Raw genomic sequence first — 21,310 nt, forward strand, 5'->3', positions numbered from 1 at the left:
CATATTCATTTTTTTTTTAACGTTTTATTTATTTTTGAGACAGAGAGAGACAGAGCATGAACGGGGGAGGGGCAGAGAGAGAGGGAGACACAGAATCGGAAGCAGGCTCCAGGCTCTGAGCCGTCAGCCCAGAGCCCGATGCGGGGCTCGAACTCACGGACCGCGAGATCGTGACCTGAGCCGAAGTCGGACGCCCAACCGACTGAGCCACCCAGGCACCCCTCTCTCATATTCAATTCTGCGTCCGCTCTCTTGCTGGATGAGGGAGAACTCAACTCCTAGTCTGTGACAGATCTCCTTTCCTCCACCACAGCTTTCCCCACAAGTTCTACCACCCCAAACAACCACCCTTCTAATGTACAGCCAGGTATTTCCTCCACTGTGCTGCCACTAAGTTTTCTTTCTCCACTTCATCTTAGCTCTCTACAGCATTGCTCTAATTCCTGCAGATGCAGGATGTTTTGAAAAATTATGTCCTAAAAGATACCTGTGTCCTAGGCCTTCTTTATACTCCCGATTCTTTCTCAGCCTACAAGAACACCCACTCATGCTTATGACATTCACCTCAAATTTCTGTGCTTAGGGCAGCCACACATTTACAAGTTAGAGCCTGCCATTCCATCCTGAGAATAAGGAATTCCCTACTAATATGAGATGAAGAGATGGGCTGACCTATAGATGGACGCTTTGGTACAGAAGAAAAATGTACCTTTCCTCTGGGCAGTTGTAGCTTTGCACAAGGGGATGGGTTGACAAGGGGAATTCTGGCAGAGTTTTAGTCTCCATTTTCTCCCTTGGCCAGGCATCTTTGTGCAACACTCAAATTGCACAATTATACCAGATAGCCCTGGGTCTGGGAGCCATGAAGAACATTACCTTAAGATTCTTGTTAGTGGCTGAGGGTGCCTGGGTGGCTCTGTCAGTGTCCAACTCTTGATTTCAGCTAAGGTCGTGATCTCACGGTTCATGGGTTTGAGCCTCATGTTGGACTCTGTGCTGACAGTGTGGAGGCCTGCTTGGGATTCTCTCTCTTTCCCTCTCTCTCTCTCTGCCCCTCCTCCACTCATGCTTTCTCTCTCTCTCTCAGATAAATTCTTTAAAAAGTTTTAAAAAGATTATTAGCGGCTGACAAGAAGATGTGATCATTTCATTGCGTGCAATCACATTTGGAGGATTTAATATTTGCTCCCAATCCAGTAAGTTCCAATGAGAGTAGGGACTCTATTTTCAAACTCACTCCATATGTTAGTGCCTATTACAGTGCCTGGCATGTAGTAAGCACTCAATATTTGTTCCGTTCTTTTTTCTTTTAAAGTTTTATTTGAGACAGACAGATGGAGGGAGGGAAGGAGAGAATCCCAAGCAGGCTCCACACTGTCAGCACAGAGCCCAATATGGGGCTTGATCTCACAAACTGAGATCATGACCTGAGCCAAGATCAAAAGTTGGATGCTTAACTGACTGAGTCACCCAGGCGCCCCTGTGCAGTCCTCTTCGTAACTGTGGCTTCAATACTTTGGGAAGAGCAAAGAGTTTACCTCATAACTCAGACCTGACCACGGTCCAAAAGTTTCTCTGTGGCAAACATGGGACCCCTTATAGAGAAGAGTGAAGAAGATGGGCAGTCGTGTCAAAATCAGAATGCTGAGTATAATAGCCATGGTTACAAATTCTGGGCCAGAGTCCACAACTGCTTCTGGAAACCATCTCCTTTAAATAGAGTAGCTATGGAAATGACTGGACCTTTCCTTATCATTGTTCTTTCCAATCTCACTCTTCTCTCTTCCTCCACTCTTTTTCCTGTACCAAGAGTCAGTGTGAAAACCAACCTGATTCAGGTATTTTTTTTAAGCTCAAAACTTTTCACTGGTTTAACTGTGTAGGGAAAAAGACAAAATCCTGCCACAACTTACAAAGCCCTGTGTGATTTGGCCTCTCCTTAGCTCTGCAAGCTCACCTCTCTGTTCTCTCTCCCTTCTCTTCTCTCGCCAATGCCCTCTCACTCCCTTCATGCCGGAGCAGCTCAGGGCCTTCATGCATGCTGTCTCCTCTGTGCAAAATACGTGTTCCCCTTACCATAACTGTCACATACTTGCTCCTTCCCTTCCTTCAGTTCTCGGCTTAAATGGATTTCTGAATGCATGATGTAACGAGGGTCTCCCCACCTGCCCAGTAACTCAGCCTCCTAGCAGCCCATTCTGTCATAGTCCGTATCTCATTCTGTCCCATTCTATATGTCTGTATGAGGTGATTAGCATCTATCCCAACATGATGGACTGGTTCCATGAAGGTCTGTTTGGCTCACTGGTATATTCTCAGCATTAGTCAGGGGTTTGGCATATAACTCAAATTCTAGCGTTTATTGAATACACGAAAGCACACTTTTTAAGCATCAGAGAGACACGTGAGCACAGGATGGGGCAAGGCAACATGTGGAAGTAAAGGCAGACATGAGAGGGCATCTCTGGCATTGCAGCCAGGGCTCGTGGCCACGTAGGTCCTACAAGCAGCTCAGGAGCAGTTCATGGGCCTGGAGCAGTCTGGGTCATCGGTGATGGTATCTCAGCAGCAAAAGTGAGCGTCCACTGGTTCCTGAATGCTCTTCATTTCTCAGCAACACTTTTTGTTTCTCTTGTTAAATGTCCATCAAGAGGAAGTCTTTTCATTTTTAAAAATTGTTCTTATGAAAAGTTAATAACAGTTCATTACAGAAAAATTAAATAGGACACTAAAAGATTCTATTAGCCCATTTATCTAGGAAAATAACAGTAACGGCTTGATAATATATATGTGCATACAGAGGTGATCTTTCTGTAAACTGAGGGAGTTGTAGATTTTATTTTGTGGCCACAATTAAGTAATACATAACTTTTGTGTAACTCCGTAAGCTGTTGCAATAACCCTTTATATTTTTAGGTCTGAACCTGTTTCAGTGTTTCACTATTACAAATAATACAAAGCTGGAATGACTGGCTGAAAATAAATAGGGATCTAAAAAGAGAGTAATTCATCTCCACAAAACTTAAAATATGGATCTACACATTTAAAATTGGTAACGTGTTACAAAATCATTTCATGGTACATTTATAGTACTACTATTCTAAAATATCTGTGGTACTAATTTTTAAAGTCTAATTGTCAAAATTAACGAACTTATTGTCAACCGAATTGTTTTCGAATTGTATACCTGCACTCCACTGGAGGATCTTAGACCTTCCATTGATAAGAAATGTCAAGTTTTGAACTTACAGCAAAGAGGTACACATGGCTATTTTTTAAAGAATTTAGGTGTAAAAAAATGTCTAAGTCGCAGATGCTAAGAGTAAATTATGGCAGCACAGTCCTCCTGCAAACAGTGTTAGAGATATAAGAGCAGTGCAGATCTGTTGTCCACAAAGGGATTTTTTTCTTCACAACCTAAGGCAGCAGGGATGGTGGCAGTGTGCAAAAATTATGCAGTTTTGAGTTCACACACAGTGCCTATGTGTCCTGTTAACCCAGCCTTTTCAGATGTGACCCAAGCTTTTCACTTGGCTTTTCTCACATGGCTGTATTGTTGCGAGATGCCTGTTCCATGCTAGCATCTCCCCTAAGATACAGACAGGAAGAAGGGGCAGAAATTAGAGCAAAAGCGTGTGTGCTCTGAAGTTACCCCTTTTTAAGGAGCTTTACTAGAAACTTCTCTTAACACATTTAGTTACCCCTCATTGACAAGACTGTGTCACACTGTGTCATCCTTACTGGTAGTGGAGGACAGACAATGTAGTTTTTTTTTTTTTTTTTCTGTTCATAAGAAGAATGAATAGAGTGGTAGGTAACTAGCAGTCTCTATGCATAATTTTAGAAAAGATGGCTTAGGAAGACTTCTGGGAATTTCAGCTCCCCAAATAACCAAAAGAAAATGGGTGGGGGGATATAAAAAAGAGAAAAAAAAGAGGTTCTCAGTGGAAAGACCGGTTGGTCTGGCTATTAAAAGACAGGCCAAAAGAGGCCCAAATTGATGGGCAACCTTTACTGTCATGGTAAGGAAATACCAAGAGAAATAATAAGATTGCTCACCATACTGTCTGCCCTTCAACCCTGTGTTCAAACTTCAGACAGTTCCAAGACAACTGCCCCTAGAGGGAAGCCAGTGACCCCAAATTAGGCCGCTTCCTCCACTGGGAACATTTGGGAACAGAGGCTTTATGTGCAAGTAACAGATGCGTGGCTATGGAAGGTGGGGCCTAGTGTGGGGTGTGGTTGAGACACAAATGTTTCAGGAACAGCAAGTCACAAGTACCCTTGCAGGAGTCTGCAGGCTAACAGAGAGAACAGGCCTGAAAACACTGAATAGGTCATACAAATAGGGAAGATACAATACTATCTGTGCCCCATCCTCTCCTTTTCTCCCCACACAGAAAAGAACCTTTAGCTGCCTATCACAGTTCATCCTAGTTTGACTAAATGATGAGTTTAGCTACCTATAGAAAGCATCTAGCTGACCCCATTCTGCTCTTTGTATATGACTTCACCATTCCTTCTATAACAAAGTCTACGAGTGGTTATTTGGCTCCAACCACTACAGAAACAAGCTTGGAAAGTTGCAGGGGAAAAGCTGGCCTGGGCTGCTGCCAAACCAATGAGTCTGCCATCTCCTCCCTTGAGAACACTGGTGGTCCTGGCCATGTTCTTAAAGTCATCCTCACTGAAGAGTCTTCTTAAAGAAAACTTTATTTTACTAAGACAAAGTTCAGTACGACAAAGATGTGCATGGTACTATTCCAGGTATTAGTTCCCAGTGAGGAAGGTGAGTAGAGTGCTCTCTTCGGGAGACTCTTTGGCTTGGAGCTCTGACCAGTCATTGCCCCAAAGTTCAATGCCTATGACATATTGCTGTAGCTGGAGCTAACTGCATGGAAACTTTCTGAAAGAAACACAAAGAGGATTCTGCTACCTGCACTGAAGACAGTGAAGATTAATTATGGAAGGGCTAGCTATAATACCACTTTAAATAAGGTTACAGCCAGCAAGCAAATAGTCCTCATTCTAGTGTGTGTGTGTGTGTGTGTGTGTGTGTGTATGTGTGTGTGTACATTAAAAAAAAAAAAAACACTGATTATATGAGTTTTACCTTGAATGATCACAGTCATTGCCCTAGACATCTCAGGTGATTCAGAGCACCTGTAGTAATTGAATTTCCTCAAGAAGATACTAAATCGCTTGTTTGGCTATATACCAAGTTATCTAATTAGCCTAGAGGCTGCAGATACAGAATAATACATAGCCCAACTGCTGGAGATACATACTTTATTCTAGAACAATTGAGGGATGGTAAATCATGGTACTGAATAAAAAAACAGGCAAAGTCCAGAAGCTGGATAGCCTACACAAAGGCTACGTTTAAAAGGGATGATAAATGGAAGGCTCTCCTGCAGTTAAGAGAGAAAATATATGTGGGGATAGGGCATATGAGACTCACCAAATCTCTATCAGCTGGAACAGGGTTGATTGTACCTAGTCATTTAACTGGACCCATGAGAGGGAAGATCCATTCCCCAACCCCTTACATTCCCGGCTCCTGCCATCCTAAGGCATAGTCCCAACCCTATATAAATATGCTTTCTCTGAGTCTGAGATAAAGGGACTAGGCACCAGCATTTGTAACATCAAGGATGCTCATAAAAGTCCTATATTATAACATCCATATTAAGTACCAAAAATTGGGACTCTGGGTTTTGTCAATAACTGTAGGTCTACTCCTAATTCTCCCACTTACTGGATATGAGAACCCCATGTATACCCATGACTGCCTGAGGAATACAGGGGGAGATGCTATTTGGAACTAAGTAGACCAGCACTGGGAGCCACTAAATGGTTCCCCCAAATCCCTGCTGGGCTCAGGAACAGAACTTACTATATAATTTCCAAAGTTCAGATTGATAGGGCTACTTCAGAGATCAGTGATAGAGCTATAGATGGCCAGCTATGCAACAGTAATGCTGAAGAAATGGTAACCATAAGATATATGGTGGTCTATATCCACATGTCCTTAAGATTATATTTTAGCTGGGGAGGGAGAAGGGGCATGTATTATTAAACAGGGGAAATGCCTACATCCCAGACCACTGCCCAAACACTTGGGATTCAATAAAATATGTCCATAAGTAAATGATTAAACTGAGTGGACTTCCATGTGGTCCTAGTTCTCCATACCATTTAGTAAAGTAGGAATTTATAATAAGGAAGTTTATTATTTGTGAAAGCAATATTTCTATTTTAAGGGACGAGTTATGTGAAAATAATGATGTCATCATGTTGGTCTGGAGATCAATGTGCTGGTCCACACAAAAGTCATGAGCTAAGGGGTGGATTGTGGCGGGTCATGACTTTTTTTAAGTATTGTAACTTAAGAAATCCCCTGGTTGGAAAGCCCCGTGTTATACACAAAGCACCCTTTCCCCAACCATTATTTGTACCTCTGAACTATAAAGTTCCTGCATCCTATGGTATAGTTTGAAGGTCTGTACTCAAAACATGAACTTGAGGTTCAGCAACAAGGTAGCTAGAACATCATCTTCTATAAACTGATAAAGAAAAACACAGACTGAGGAGACTCAGTGTCCCTCTGACCTGGTGGGACGCCCGTCCTGCACTCGTGCCATAAGCCCATAGATTTTGGGCACATCTTAGGGAAGGAGAAGAAAGGCACTGGGGAGCAGCGTGTGCTCTACTGCCTTAAGGCATTCTCTGCTCTAACTAGTTGGGTTATAGCCTTTATCTGAGATGAGCTAATGCTTGCTACCATGAAGATCAAAATCTGGCATTTATCCTGACCCACAACTTACAGGGGTCATGGGCTCCACTGCAAGCAAGACTTACCACCTTCAGGGGATCCTGATGCTCATCAAATGACCGTCAAGTATCTTTAAAGGACTCTACAAATAGCTCTCAGAGTTTGTTGATTCCTACCTCAAGCCTAGCCTACACGGATTGCTACACATCCTAATTGTCAACCCCAGTGAGAGTGTTCAAAATAAAGTATCTCACCAAATTCCCAACAATCTCTTGACACCTGGAAAGCCTGCCAGTTTCCTTCCCAAATTCACGCGTGTAGCATTAATGTATTTCCATCTCCAATCCCCTTCAAAATATATCTAAAGATAACTATAAAAGATTCAGCTCTACCCAGAAAGAATGTATTCTGATTCATCAGCAATGGGTTGAGATGGGGTACTTTCTCCATGAGAATCTTGCCTATCTTAAGGGATCAACATGACATTGGAGTCAATCAGGGGGGAAAAAGATGATATAACCTACTTTTTGTGGGGGAGAGAGAGGTGGTTAAAATTCATCAAGTGCTTAGAACTTGCCGATAAAAATTTGGGGCATTCCACATGCTATCCCAGACAGAAACTGTCCTAGGGATAAATGTGTAAGCCATCTATGTTTCCTAAATTTGGTGTGTCCAGACTGGTTAAAGCTAAGGGTAAAATTAAACCTCATAGAAAGTGCCATAAACTGCAAAATGGAGCCTGCACTAGGCACATCTCTGCATTTTGGAAGGCTCTGCATTTGTGGGAAGCATTCCTCGGAACCCACCAGAAATATCAGAGCCTTTAGGAGTGGTTAAAGGTTGTAAATATGCAAGTTTTTTCATATGGAAAGTTTTGTACCCAAACCATCTTGTGTGTCCCATGTCTGGGTGAAGTTGTCAGCTAAAGATAAAAGTTTTTTTTAAGGATATAAATATCCATAGATCCTTAATGTTTTGAAAAACCACAGTATTTTGAAAAAATACTGTGTATTAATAATGTATTTTCCAGATTTCCCTTCTGGTAAAGGTTTGGTTCAGGTTGTTCACATCAGTCCTACAACTGAATACAACTAAAAAGGCTGGATAAAATATATTTAAATAATCTTTTCAAAGGCATCAAAGAGATTATAAAATAGCAAGGAATCATCAGGCCGAAAGTAAAGAGAAGTCAAGGATCTAGAGAAGGGAACAAGCCTGAAGCCACTTTTGTCCTGATAGCACTAACTAATCCCAGAAAACTAGAACCTCCCGTTTTATGGCCTATCAGGGTAAAGAAGAGGACTAACTCTAGATCCATACAAGTTGGGGGACCTGACAGGAGGCCTTCCCCTACAACAACCTGGGTTCCAGGATCTCAGAATGAAGGGAGCAAGAATTGGAATAATCTAAAGAGAATTAAAACATGGCAAAAATCCCTTGCATTGTCCAGGGTATATCAAACTCTGAACAGGCGATCCCAGACTGATGGTGCCCCCAGGTGCCTAGCAGAAGCAAATGCAAATACTCTTTGGGGTAAAGTACCTTCTTTATAGGCCTCACAGTTAGTTATTCCTGCAAAATAACATGTCAAGTGCAATGACTAGCACAGAGTCAAAGATACCCAGCACATTAGAAAATTAGAATCAGGGAATGAAACCACCATAAAGAGATCATCAAAAACTGTCAGTGTAGGCCCCAGCATCTCTGTTTTAATGGGCCATCCAAGTCATTCTGATACATGCTAAAGCTTGAGAATTACTGCTTTATACTTTAATTCACATAAATATGCATCCTACACACAAAAATGTGTACATGTGTTAGGTCTAGGGGAGGGCCCAAGAATTTGCATTTCTAACAAGTTCCCAGATGATGCTCATGCCAGACCGTGCTTTGAGGAACATGGGTATAAAAAAAGGAATTACTCTGCAGGTCACAATAGTGGTTACCTGTGGGGATAAGGGCCGTAACTTGGAACCAACATGTGGAAGGCTGGCAGTCTTTTCTTTCTTGACCTCAGTGGTGGTTACACAGTGTCATCATTAAATTATATGCTTATATTTTAATGCATAATGAGATCAGTGGTTGTCCCTTTTCCATTCGGTCATATAAGTCAAATACCACTGCACTGGTCCTGCCCACCATCATCCACCACCCTCATTTGTAACCAACTACCAAAGTAGAAAGTGTAAAAGGTTGCAAAGTTCCAAGACATAATTTCCTTTGTGTTAGTTCCTAATGTAATTAGCTCGCAAAATAGCTTTAAAACTCAAGACAAGAAAAGTTTAGTCTCAGTTTCTAAAAACCCTGTTAAAAAGTTGCTTAAAACCCAGAGATAGGATACTGTTTATAGTCTTAACTCTTTGTCCCCAGCGTAAAAATACCTGCAAAAATAAGCAACAGCTATCTTAAAATTTTACCAAGAAAACATTCCCGATGTAAAAAGGTACTTTAATTTTTTCTCCCAAGTTAAAAGAAAGGAGGGGAAATCCTAACTTTTACCAGTCTGAACTTTCTACTCCAAAGAGACAAAGTTGCTTGCTTCTCTCCCAACTGCAAAATGAAAATAAAATACCTAGTACTGGCTGCAGTAACAGTAAAATCCTACACTCTTCATTAATCCTTACCTATGGGGAAAAGCAATATTCATCAACTGGTCATAAATCTGTGAACACTTTAAGAGAAAATTTAGAAAGTCTCTTTGTGGGAGGGGGAACAACAAAAAAAAAGGCTGAAAAGCACCATATTAAATTGATCAGTGCAGATTGTACTTTTAAGTTCCCACTCATAAACCCTCAAACAGCGTTAGTGAAATCTGGGATGGGGACACAAGTTTCTTGTATTTATACAAAACACTTTTTCTGGAGGCCACATTCTTCCGTAAACATCAACAAAGAGTTAATATTTGCCATGTCTGCTTCTAAACCAATATATCCTATGACACAAACGCTGGCTATTACTCTGTGAGGAAACCATTGTAACAGTTACCACTGGTTCTGACTCTGGCAGCTAGTCAGTAGCTGCCTATGCCTTGTGATGTCCCAGACAGATATCTGAACAACCAAATGGTTTCCACAGCCAGGTCTGGGCGTAATAATTTATCTTTGGCAAAAACATATGCGGTTGGGTTTTGTTATGCCCATAAGCACCATGAGTGTGGTCACAAACACCTTCAACACCCAGACATACCTTCCCATAGATGTGGTAGGAACTGACTAGAGTGCTTTGCTTAGCTCCCACTATACCTTTGACCATTGCAGACCTGAATTCTTATGCCCCTCACAGCTTCTTCTTTCTTTACAACATCACAATATGACTGTGTAAGATGCCTAATCATTATTGTATCAACTACAGGCAATGTAGCAAGACAGTGTTGGTCGCTTAGCAAGGATCATTCCTGGATCCTGAAGGTTAGATCCAGACAACCTGGCTTGTGAAAGGCAGTTTTTGTAACCATATAATATACTGGAATTTCAGATTAATGTAGTTGGGGATATAAGAGCCTTATAAAGCTCCTCCATCCTGGGCAGGCAGAACCTGAGTAGCACCAGCCTAAACACCTGTCTTAGGAGGAGTTGGAGAGACCTGAGAAGCCACATTCATCAAACACTCCGATCCAATGCCCTCTGTGTCCATTATGTACAAGGTTATTCTTCACCAAGCTTCAAGCCAAGTCTTTTGTGAGATCATTTCAATTTAGAAAGTAATACTTACTTAAAAAAAAAAAAAAAAAGGCATAGCCATAGTTTCGGAGTAGAGCTGATCCTAGCAGAGGAATGCTCCCTTTCCTACTCATTGTTGACAATGCCTTAAATACTGAACTGGCCCTTCAAAAGTACATCCTCATTCAATTCTTTTGAGTAGAAAACTCCAGATTATCATAATGTAGCTGAGCTGGTTATATTAAATTATTTCACTTATCTTGAGTATAAGTATTATAGTAATGCAAATATAGCATCCATTTATTATGGGCTACAAGCTATACTAGATTACCAACACTCTGGACATTTTAGACCATGGTCAAAATTAACGTTAAGAAAACATCTACAGAGCTTCTGCATTATTATACCTTTCAGCACAATCTGAGTACTCTCTCTCCTTGCTCACAGTTTGTTGTAGCCTTTGTGAAAATATCAGATTCATATGCAGATGAGTGCCACTTATGAGCTGTATGAAGTCATGCCGCTCATCCAGTAGGTGCAGAGAGGACTTCAGTGATTACTCTCAGGTTAGGTTAAAGATTTCACCCCATCTACAGTTATATACAATACTCTCTCATAACCACTTGACTTGAAAAACCAATCACAAGCCCACAAAGCGTCCCACTCTTTCAAGAAAGCCAGAATCCCTGCCAACAACACACTCAACCCAAGTTGTGGGTACACCTATTGATTGTCCTGCTCCCCTATGAGTCCTCTGGATTACAAGGATTGGTCTGGAGGATTGTGGGATCTTCCAGTCATTTGCAAATCTCACTGTGCTTCATGTGAGTTAATAATGTCCATGTTGTCACCTTTAAACCAAAGTTCTTTTACATACCATTCGTTGGTTTTATTCTCAATTGGTTAATAATAAATGGAACTGAGAAGACTTTTCAGCCTCTATTTCTTCTATGTGGCAAGTAGTATCTAAGCAATTTTCCATTTTGAAACTGAAAGTATTCAAGTATTTCATGTAGAGAAGTGGAGGTCTTCCTGCAAGTTGGTTTTGCAGCATTTCTGCCATTACTGGGTTATCTGTATTGCATGAAGTTTACATGAAATATCTGACCATACTCATCAGTGTAATTCACACTTTCTGTTTACTTGCAGTGAGTACAAAACATAACTTGATCATTTTTTGAATCTTCTTCCTTAGCATGTCTTTGTCTAGCTTTCCGTACATCTCTATTTGGTATACAACCTAAAATCAGTGTTATTTGAAAGTCTTTTTCTTTTCCCCACAGATACACAGCTCCCACTACTATATGCCCTCCTGAAAGTTGAAATCTTTACCTCTTCTTTGTCTTTGATCATTTTCAGTGGTTAAAAGAACTCTGGAAACAGACTACATGGGCTTAAGTCATCATTTGTTCATTGTGATCTTGAACACATTACCAAACCTCTTTGTTCCTCTTTTCCTAATCTGTAATATGTGGATAATAATACCTAAAGTCATAGGATTGTTAGGAAGTTTCTACATGTGATGACGCAATATGTTTATAGATGTCAACCTCTATGACAACGCTTGACACATGATAAACACTGTACATCTCAGCTATTATCATATCTACAGCCATATAAACCCCACAGCTGTTGAGGTTACACATGCTCCTAGTCTTACGATTTCTGTGCTGTTTTTATTATACTAATCAAACTATTGACATATTAAGATATCCTATATACAGCCTACAAGTTTATCTAGTGGCCATAAGTATTTCTCTTGGATACTCAAAGGAGTAACTGAGCAAATGACAGAGACTTCACCATGACACAAAATATACAGCATGGCTTTGAGGTTCCCTACCATACTCATTAGTGCTGGCTGTAGGGGTCACACACACTCCTGGGCTCCCATGATATCTGAAATAAAAACCACAAGACGAGATGTACCACCAATGGCAACGTAAATCAGGTATGTTCCCAGACAGTTGATAGCAAGATTATGCACACATGTATACATATACATACACATTTACCCAGAGGTGGTCAACATTCTTGATAAAAGCCTATTCAGCCTTCTTCCTGCTCCTCCACAAAAGGGCATAAAGATTTTTTTTTTTTATAGTGTCACTAAAAAATCTATGGGAGATACTCACCTGCTGGAAGTAAAGTTCAAATCTGGTGCTAGCTGAATGTTGAGTAGAGTTATAAAGAAAAATAGTATGTGTGAATCTACCTCTTCAGCTAGAGTTTATTTAGGTTATCAGATAAATTTGTTGTCAACAGACAAAATAATGACAGAGACTAAACTAATTTTGTTTATTCTCTATTTTAGGGAAGATTTCACAAAAACCCTTCTGCCTTAGTAAGAAACAGATGTTTACCCATATGGCTTTTTACTATCTCAAGAACCATTTTTGTTCAGATTCAACATGCATAAGCATTTCACTAATTCGTCTTCTACCTAGGATGTAGAAATCTAGAAAGAAGGGGGCGCTTGGGTGGCTTAGTCAGTTAAACATCCAACTCTTGAATGTGGCTCAGGTCATGATCTTAGGGTCATGGGATTGATGGGATCCATGCTGAGTGTGGAGCCTGCTTAAGATTCTCTCGCTCTCTCTCTCTCTGCCCTTCCCACTGCTCTCATGCATAGGCACACACATTCTCTCTAAAATAAATCCAGAAAGAACATCATTCTTACCTAAACACCTAGAAAAACTATAGAAAAGCTTTTCTTGAACCTGTTGGGAAGCTGAAGTTAGGGTGACCAACTGGACTTTTCCTGGTTTTAGTACTGTAAGTCCTATTCTTGGAAAACTCTCAGTACCACACAAATTGGGATGATTTGACACCCTAGCAAGTGTTGCAGACCGAGCAAGTAGCCTGGGAGCCAAGAAAAGACTGGCCTCACCAAAGAGAGATAGGATGTGAGCACTGAAGAAGAGATATCAACTACTATACAGGGTGGTAAGAATTCAGCTAAAATTGTTAACACATTGCTAAAGGCCAAGTGAGGACAAGCAACGATGTTTAGAAACCCCTCAGACAAAAAGGAGCTTGTTTCCATTTCCACTTACAGCCTCTTCTCACTGGATGCTGATGAGAAAAACTGGGGACAAGGCAGGAGACCATATACAGCCTCCCTTGGAGGTGAAGGCCTTGCTGGAGCAGAGTAAGCTCCCATTATGGGAAGGACAAAAGTCCTGCCATACCCTTCCTATGAATGATAGCTGCAAGCCACTGGGAAAGGGGAAGCAAACTGTTGTCTCCAGGGCTCAGGTAGAGGACCCTTGATATTGGGTAAGGGCAAGAGTAAGAGAAGACAAACAAAGAGCTTCCATACCTGGATAAGGAGGGATAGGAAATGGTCTTGGGCTCAAGATCTCATGCCAGTACAATTACAGGAATCAGGAGACTCTTATCTTAAGACTCATCAAAGATGTAGGGGTGCCTGGGTGGCTCAGTTGGTTGTGCGTCCGACTTGGGCTCAGGTCATGATCTCGCAGTTTGTGGGTTCAAACCCTGCGTCGGGCTCTGTGCTGACAACTCAGAGCCTGGAGCCTGCTTCAGATTCTGTGTCTTCCTCTCTCTCTGCCCCTCCCCTGCTTGTGCTCTGTCTCTGTCTCTCAAAAATGAATAAATGTACAAAAAAAAAAAAAAGACTCATCAAAGATGCAAAGTAGAATTCTGTCTGCCATGGGGAGACTGAGGAGTTGAGGAAGCCCCACCTGCAAGGCCTAAACATATAAGACTTGCCTAAGAGAGGCTGGACCAGGATGATTGGTCCTCTGGCTCCCACTACCAAGCTATCGAGCAGCAGGTTACAAGAAGGCAGAAAGGCAAAAGCATGGAGGCAGGCCTTTTTTTTTTTTTTTTTTTTTTGCAGGTTAAAAGGAAGGCTAGAAGCTGAGAGTGGAAAAGGAATGTTGAGAAAATCCCTTTAGCCTTCCATCCCATCTTAAGTATAAGGTAACACTAGAGGAAATTGAAACCAATGGTGCACTGAAGGTACAACAAGAAAACCCAAACCCAGGTCAACCACTGACTGATTCAACACCCCACATGACTGATGGAGCAGAAGAAGAAACATACTTACTTGAGTCATCACTATCTTAATTTCTACTGTTCTATACAAGATGCCTACCATTGGGTAGAAAATTATGAGACACATAAGGAAAACAACCCATTGTCAAGAGAGAAGAGTCAACAGAATGAGGCTCAGAGATAACCTAAGTGTTGGAACTATGAGAGGGATTTGACATAACTTTAATATATTAATCATATATATTGAAGAGTCTAGTGGAAAAAGTAGATAACAGGAATGATCATACAGAAAATTTCAGTAGAGATAAAAACTATGTATGTCAAATGGAAATGCTAATAGAAAACACAGTAACAGAGATGAAAAATACCTTCAAAAGCCCATCAGTACACTTGATACAACATGAACTTGGAAAGCATGAACTTGAAGCTGTGTAACAGAAATTACCCAAACTAAAATACAAAGAGAAAAAAGTGTGAAGAAAACACAAAAGAGTGTTCAAGTGTTGTAGGGTAATACCAAACAGTCTAATAAAAGTGTATTTGGAATTCCAGGAGAGAGAGATAGCAGAAGAAACATTTGAAGAAAGAATGGCTGAATCTTCCAAAAATAATAAAATATACCAAACCACAGATACAAAAAGCTCACTGAGTCCCAAGTAGGATAAATACCAAAAGATACACACCCCGATACATTTTTTTCAAACTGCTGAAAAGTCAAGAGAAAATCTTGAAGGTAGCCAGAGAAAAAGACACATTACAGAGAAACAAAGAATTACAGCTGGCTTAGAAACTATGCAACTCAGAATATAGTGGAGTTAATACCTATAAAACATTAATGAAAAATACTGTTAGTCCAGAATACTGTGCCCAGGGAAAACATCTTTCAGATGTGATGGAAAAATAGACTTTAAAAGACAGACAGAACAACAAAACAAACAAACAAAAAAAACACAAAATTTATTATCAATAGACCTGCACTAAAATAAAGGTCAAAACAACCTTCTCCAGGGGCACCTGGATGGCTCAGTCTGTTAAGCCTCCAACTCTTGATTTTGGCTCAGGTCATGATCTCATAGTTCATGGGTTTAAGCCTCTCATCACAGTGGAGAGCCTGCTTGGGATTCTCTCTCCTCTCTCTCTGTCCCTTCCCCATACCCCTCCCCTGCTTCTAAGCTCTCTCAAAATAAACTTAAAAAAAAAAAAAAAAAGAAAACAAAAAAAACCCTCCAACAGAAAGAATATGATACCAAACAGAACTTGCATCTACACAGATGAAGATCTCCAGAAATAGTTAAAATATAAAGTAAAATATAAAAGATACAGTTTATCATATTTTTGTTCCAAAAGATAATTGGTAGCCTAAAGCAGTGGTTCTCAACCTCAGGCAATTTTGCCTCTCAGGAGACATTTGGCAATGCTGAGACATTTTTTTTATATAAATTTTTTTTAATGTTTATTTATTTTTGAGACAGAGAGAGACAGAGCATGAACGGGGGAGAGCCAGAGAGAGAGGGAGACACAGAATCCGAAACAGGCTCCAGGCTCTGAGCTGTGGGCACAGAGCCCGACGCGGGGCTCAGACTCACGGACCGTGAGATCATGACCTGAGCCAAAGTCGGATGCTTAACCGACTGAGCCACCCAGGCGCTCCAAGACATCTTTGATTGTTACAATGGGGGTGGGGGTAGGGACGGGGGTGTAGTGCTACTACTGGCATCTAGGGGGTATAGAGGCCAGGAATGTTGCTAGACATCCTACATCCTTAAAAGGTGTCCTCAAAATGTCAACAGTACCAGACTGAGAGATTGTTGTAGCCTGACTGATAAAAAGACATAAAGTACCAGTGCATGAAATGAAAAAGGGGCCATCACTACAGGTCTTGAACATTAAAAGAATACTACAATATCACAAACAACCATATGCCCCCAAACTTGGCTGAAATAGACAAATTCTTTATAAGACACAAATGACTAAGACTCACTTAAGTACATCGTCTGAATAGTCCTATGTCTATGAAAGATACTGAATTTGTAGTTAAAATGCTTCCACCAGGGAAGCCTACAGGCCAAGATGCCCTCCCTGCCAAAAGTGAAGATCAGGACAAGACCAAGCTAGCTCTCGGTGTACATCTATTGGACATATGTCTTGTTAGGTGTCAGGAGAAACACTTGTGCTTCAACCTACTGGAAACTGCAGGAAGTCCAGAATTCCAAGTTATTCCCTCCAAGAAACCAGTCCTCCCCTCTCCCACCAACTCCCACACTAGGACCACTTTTCAGAAAACTAGAGGCTCTAGGAGCACTGGGTCAGGACTGGTATCCGACACACACTGATTTAGAACTAACCTCTTCACTTACCACATTGCTTTTAAGAGACATTCAAAACACTGGATTAAGATATTGGAGTCCACCCATTGTACTTTCCGTAACTAAAGGAGGATGCCCAAGTGAGAGCCTGCATATGCAGATAATTTTCTGCTCCTTTTTATATTTCAGATCAATGCATCAGGCAATTTCATCACTAAAGCTAATTACTTTTTAAGGTAGCATGGCTGACAAAAAGGAGTCATAATTTGTAGCAATATAATAATTTAGAGCAAAGATTGGTGAGGTGAGCTTCTGTTGCTTATTTCTTCCTTCCCTTCTTTGCATACTCTATCATTTATTTTGCAAAACTAGACAAACAGCCAAATCAGTAGAAACAGCTGCCAGCATCTGAATTGGTTCCAGGGGCAAGAGCTGACACAAGTTTGAGACTCTCCTGTACAAGTGATGGTGATTCTGCAGTTCTAGACCACACAGGGGTACTTTCTGGAAGAGGAAGGGCAATGTGAGTTTTTTGGGGAGAGGCAGTTTTTCTGAACATTTTAAGTTCATAAGTTTCATAAAGTTTGCAGTACTCTGAAATCTTTAGAACAGTGCTCTCCAAAAGAAATATGTGAACATGTAATTCAAAATTTTCTAGTAGTTATATTAAGGAGTAAAAATAGGTGAATTTTAATATATTTTATTTAACCCAATATATCCAAAATATCATTTCAATATGCCGTCATAATAAAAATAGAACATTTTATATTAAAAAGTGAGACATTGAATCTGGTGTGCATTTTACACTTATAGCACATCTTATTTTATTTTTATTTATTTTTTTAAGTTTATTTATTTTGAGAGGGAGAGTGTGAGCAGGGGAGGGGGAGGGAGAGAGAGAGAGAAAGAGAGAGAGAGAGAGAGAGAGAGAGAGAGAGAGAGAGAGAGAATCCCAAGCAAGCTCCATGCTGTCAGTGCAGAGCCCTATGTGGGACACGAACCCACAAACTGTGAGATCATGACCTGAGCCAAAATCAAGAGTCGGATGCTTAACAAACTGAACCACCCTGGTGCCCCATTTTCTTTTCTTTTTAAGATGCCTACCATCACCTATTTTTAAAGTTTTTATTTAAATTCCAGTTAGTTAATATACAGTGTAGTATTAGTTTCGGGTGTACAATCTCGTGATTCCACACTCCATACATCACCTAGTACTTATCATAAGTGCACTCCTTACTCTCCTTCATCTATGTCACCCATCTGCCCACCCACATCCCCTCTGGTGACCATCACCTTGTTCTCTAAGTCTAGAGTTAAGAGTCTGTTTCTTGTTTTGCCTCTCTTTTTTCCCCCTTTGCTCATTTGTTTTGTTTTTTAAATTTCACATGTAAGTGAAATCATGATTTTGTCTTTCTCTGACTTTGGTTTAACATAATACTGTCTAGCTCCATCCATGTTGCTGCAAATGGCAAAATTTCATTCTTTTTTATGGTTAATATTCCATTATATATATATGCCATATCTTCTTTATCCATTCATCAGTCGATGGACACCTGGGCTGTTTCCATAATTTAGCTACTGTAGATAATGCTGCTGTAAACATTGGGATGCAGGTATCCCTTTGAATTAATATTTTTGTATTCTCTGGGTAAATACCTACTAGTGCAATTGCTGGATCATAGGGAAATTCTATTTTTAAGTTTGTGAGGAACCTCCATACCGTTTTCCAGAGTGGCTGCACCAGTTTGCCTCCCCAGCAGCAGTGAGAGAAGCTTCCCCCTCCCCACATCCTCACCAACACCTGTTGTTTCTTGTGTGTTGTTGATTGTAGCCATTCTGACAGGTGTGAGGTGATACCTCATTGTAGTTTTGATGTGCATTTCCCTGATGATGAATAAAGCGTATCTTGCTGTAGACGCCTCGTTTTGAGTGCACGATAACCACTTGCAGGTTGTGGCTACAGTTTTGGACAGCACAGCTGTCCAGCCTCTCAGCTTCCTTCTGGAAGCCTCTTAGTTCTTCCACGTGGTGTCAAACAAGGCAGCCTCCTCTCTCTGCCCTCTCTGCCCCCTACACCTGCACCAGCACTTCTGGGCATCTGAAAGTAGTCCCAGAACACCCATTAATAGAGCTGATTTCTCACCTGCCTCCATCCTTAGGCAAGGAGCCAAACATTGTTGCCTTCAAAAGTCTGGCACTTACACATTCTGCATATTCTCCGAAGGCCCTGAAATATAATGAGGGGTGGGGGTGGGCACTGGATCAGAAAGATCTCATGATTCCAACAACTGTGAGTTCAGGCAATAGAATCATCCCCCCCCCCCCCCCCCCCGTCTCTTGATGCTCTTAGTAGCTACTGAGAGGTCTAGAGAAGACTCCCTTGTAACTATTTTTATATAATTGAATTTTATCAAAGAAGGCCTTCAGGAAAAGATGAGAGCTGGGACGAGTAACAGGTTCATAATTTGCTGGGTCCAGTGGAAAAGGGAAAATATGGAGCCCTTTGTTCAAAAATTAAGAATTTTTCATCGTTGAGGGCAGAGCATTAAAACAAGCAGGAGGCCCTCTGAGCGTGGAGCCCTGCGCCACTGCACAGGTTGGACCTCCGTGAAGCTGGGGCTAGGTGGGGCGTAGGTCTCTGGAAGAAGCAAGAAAGTGGTGAGATTACCTGGACAATCCTTGAGGAATGGAACCTTAAAGGACGCTCCAAAATCAAGTCTACTAGAATTCACCGAAGAAGAGGTTTTGAAGCCAGTGAGAACCATTTGGGAGGAAAGCAGTGAGGGGAAGAAGCAGGTGGGTAAGGCATTTGCCTTTGCTGATGAGACCACGGATTATCCCGGGTATTCATAGGATCAAACTTCTGTGGCCCTAAGTTGGGTAACGACAGACTGACACCCGCAACGGTGACTTGCAGGCCTGGGCAGGAGTGACTCCGAGGCTACTTCACAGTCAACTTTCCTCCTCTCGAAGCCACACACAGGCGCTGCCGGCGAGGGACCTCCGGGAGCTCCGGCGGGGGGAGCGGGTGCGAGCTGCGGCCAGGCTTCCGGCCGCTGAACCTGCATGGGGCGACCGGGTCACGGCCGGGGGAGCGGACTTGGCTCACCCTCGCCCGGCAGCGGCCCCTCCCGCGCCCGCACTCCCGCCGCTCCCCCACTGGGGGACGCACGCCTCCAGCTGCAGGAGACTGGGGCGGGCAACGGCCGGCCGGACACCCGCACCCGAGACCCACCAGGGCGGATCGCGAACCCGAACCCTGTCTACTGTCGCAAAGGACGGCCACTGGCCCCCGTCTGGCCTAGCCGCGGCCGCCGAGTCGCAGGGGCCTCGGTACCCCAGTCTCAGAGGCCCCTCTACCCGCAACTGGCGGCCGGGGGTGGCAACGGTTCAGGGCGTCTAACAGCCGCCGCTCAACCGAAACCCGGGGCTGGCGTCGCGCATTGGCCCGAGGGTGGTTTCCCGGGAGACAGGCCCCGCCCCCGGCCGCGCGCAGGGCCAGGCAGTTGTGGGTGTGCCAGGCCAGCTGGCGGATTCCAGGGTGGCTTGTGCTTGGGCCCGCTTTGGGGTCCCCTTCCATCGTTAGTTCTCCGTCTTGTTGCAGTGCGTGATCTGGCGCTGGGCACACGGCGTGGTGTCATCCTCATTTTGGATAAACAAGAAAAAGATTTGCTAGCTCTGGCGGCTTGCGGGCCAACACCCATAGCTTGGGCTCCAGTGGGCCAAAGAGCGAGGAACGGCCAAGGCCTCCAGGGGGCGCCCTCTCCACGAACAACCGCCGGGCTCTCCGGGAGCTTGGCAACTCTCGAGCTGTTTTTTCAGGGCTCCCAATTTACTTAACCTCCTAGCTGAGTGAAGATCTCATATCTCATATCGCAGATTTCTTACGCAACTAAACGTTAAATAACTTACTTTACTTAAAAATAATATTAACAAACTATAAGATTCCTGTTAATGCAAGATCTGTGCTAATTTAGTTCTAAATTGAAAGGAAAGTCAAATCTCCCATGCAGTTTACCTCTTGTTCACCTTTGCAGTAACTGCGATTGAAACCTGTTTCAAAACAAGCATGTAGTTGGAGATACTATTATAAAAGTATCTTCTTTCCAAATAAGTGGCTATAAAAGTTTGAATTAGATCTAAAACGTTTCCTATTTACACCGATTAAATCATGCAACAGTGAAACGTGTATCTTACCTACCTACATTATCCTGTGACTATCTTACCTACCTGTTTTCCTGATGCTATTTTACACAATCACACAGATCTTTAAATCTAATCATCATAATCAATGTCAGTATATATTCAAATCTATCTTTAAGCCTATGTTATTTAACTTATGCAAAAATGGACATTTTGAAAGGTGTTGGTAAATGGGGTTAACAATATAAATTTGCTGATAAATAGCATCGTGATTTCCTTCATTTTAGGGAGATTGATTTTATTTTCTTGCAGTTTAAGAAGGACTTAAACTTTCAAAGGTATTTGAAATATATGTCAATTTCACAGTAGTTACACTTTTTACTTCCTTGATGGAAACAAAGCAT

At 42.0% G+C, this 21,310-nt stretch overlaps 1 long non-coding RNA gene across 4 annotated transcripts; it reads right to left on the bottom strand.

Moving 5' to 3' along the window:
• Positions 1–2,332: 2,332 nt before the first annotated feature.
• LOC131512307 (uncharacterized) lies at positions 2,333–20,319 on the bottom strand. 4 transcript variants are annotated; one of them, XR_009262080.1, is made up of 4 exons: positions 19,432–20,319; positions 18,907–18,990; positions 12,278–12,333; positions 2,333–11,807 (listed from the first exon to the last, which is right to left on the bottom strand). It is a non-coding gene; the product is annotated as an uncharacterized LOC131512307 (long non-coding RNA). The 4 variants fall into 4 exon arrangements; XR_009262079.1 differs by having other exon boundaries at positions 2,333–12,333; positions 19,432–19,809; positions 19,995–20,288; XR_009262078.1 differs by having other exon boundaries at positions 2,333–12,333; positions 19,432–19,825; positions 19,999–20,285.
• Positions 20,320–21,310: the final 991 nt, after the last annotated feature.

This window comes from Neofelis nebulosa, chromosome 5 (assembly GCF_028018385.1).
Source record: "Neofelis nebulosa isolate mNeoNeb1 chromosome 5, mNeoNeb1.pri, whole genome shotgun sequence".
NCBI classification, from domain to species: Eukaryota; Metazoa; Chordata; class Mammalia; order Carnivora; family Felidae; genus Neofelis; species Neofelis nebulosa.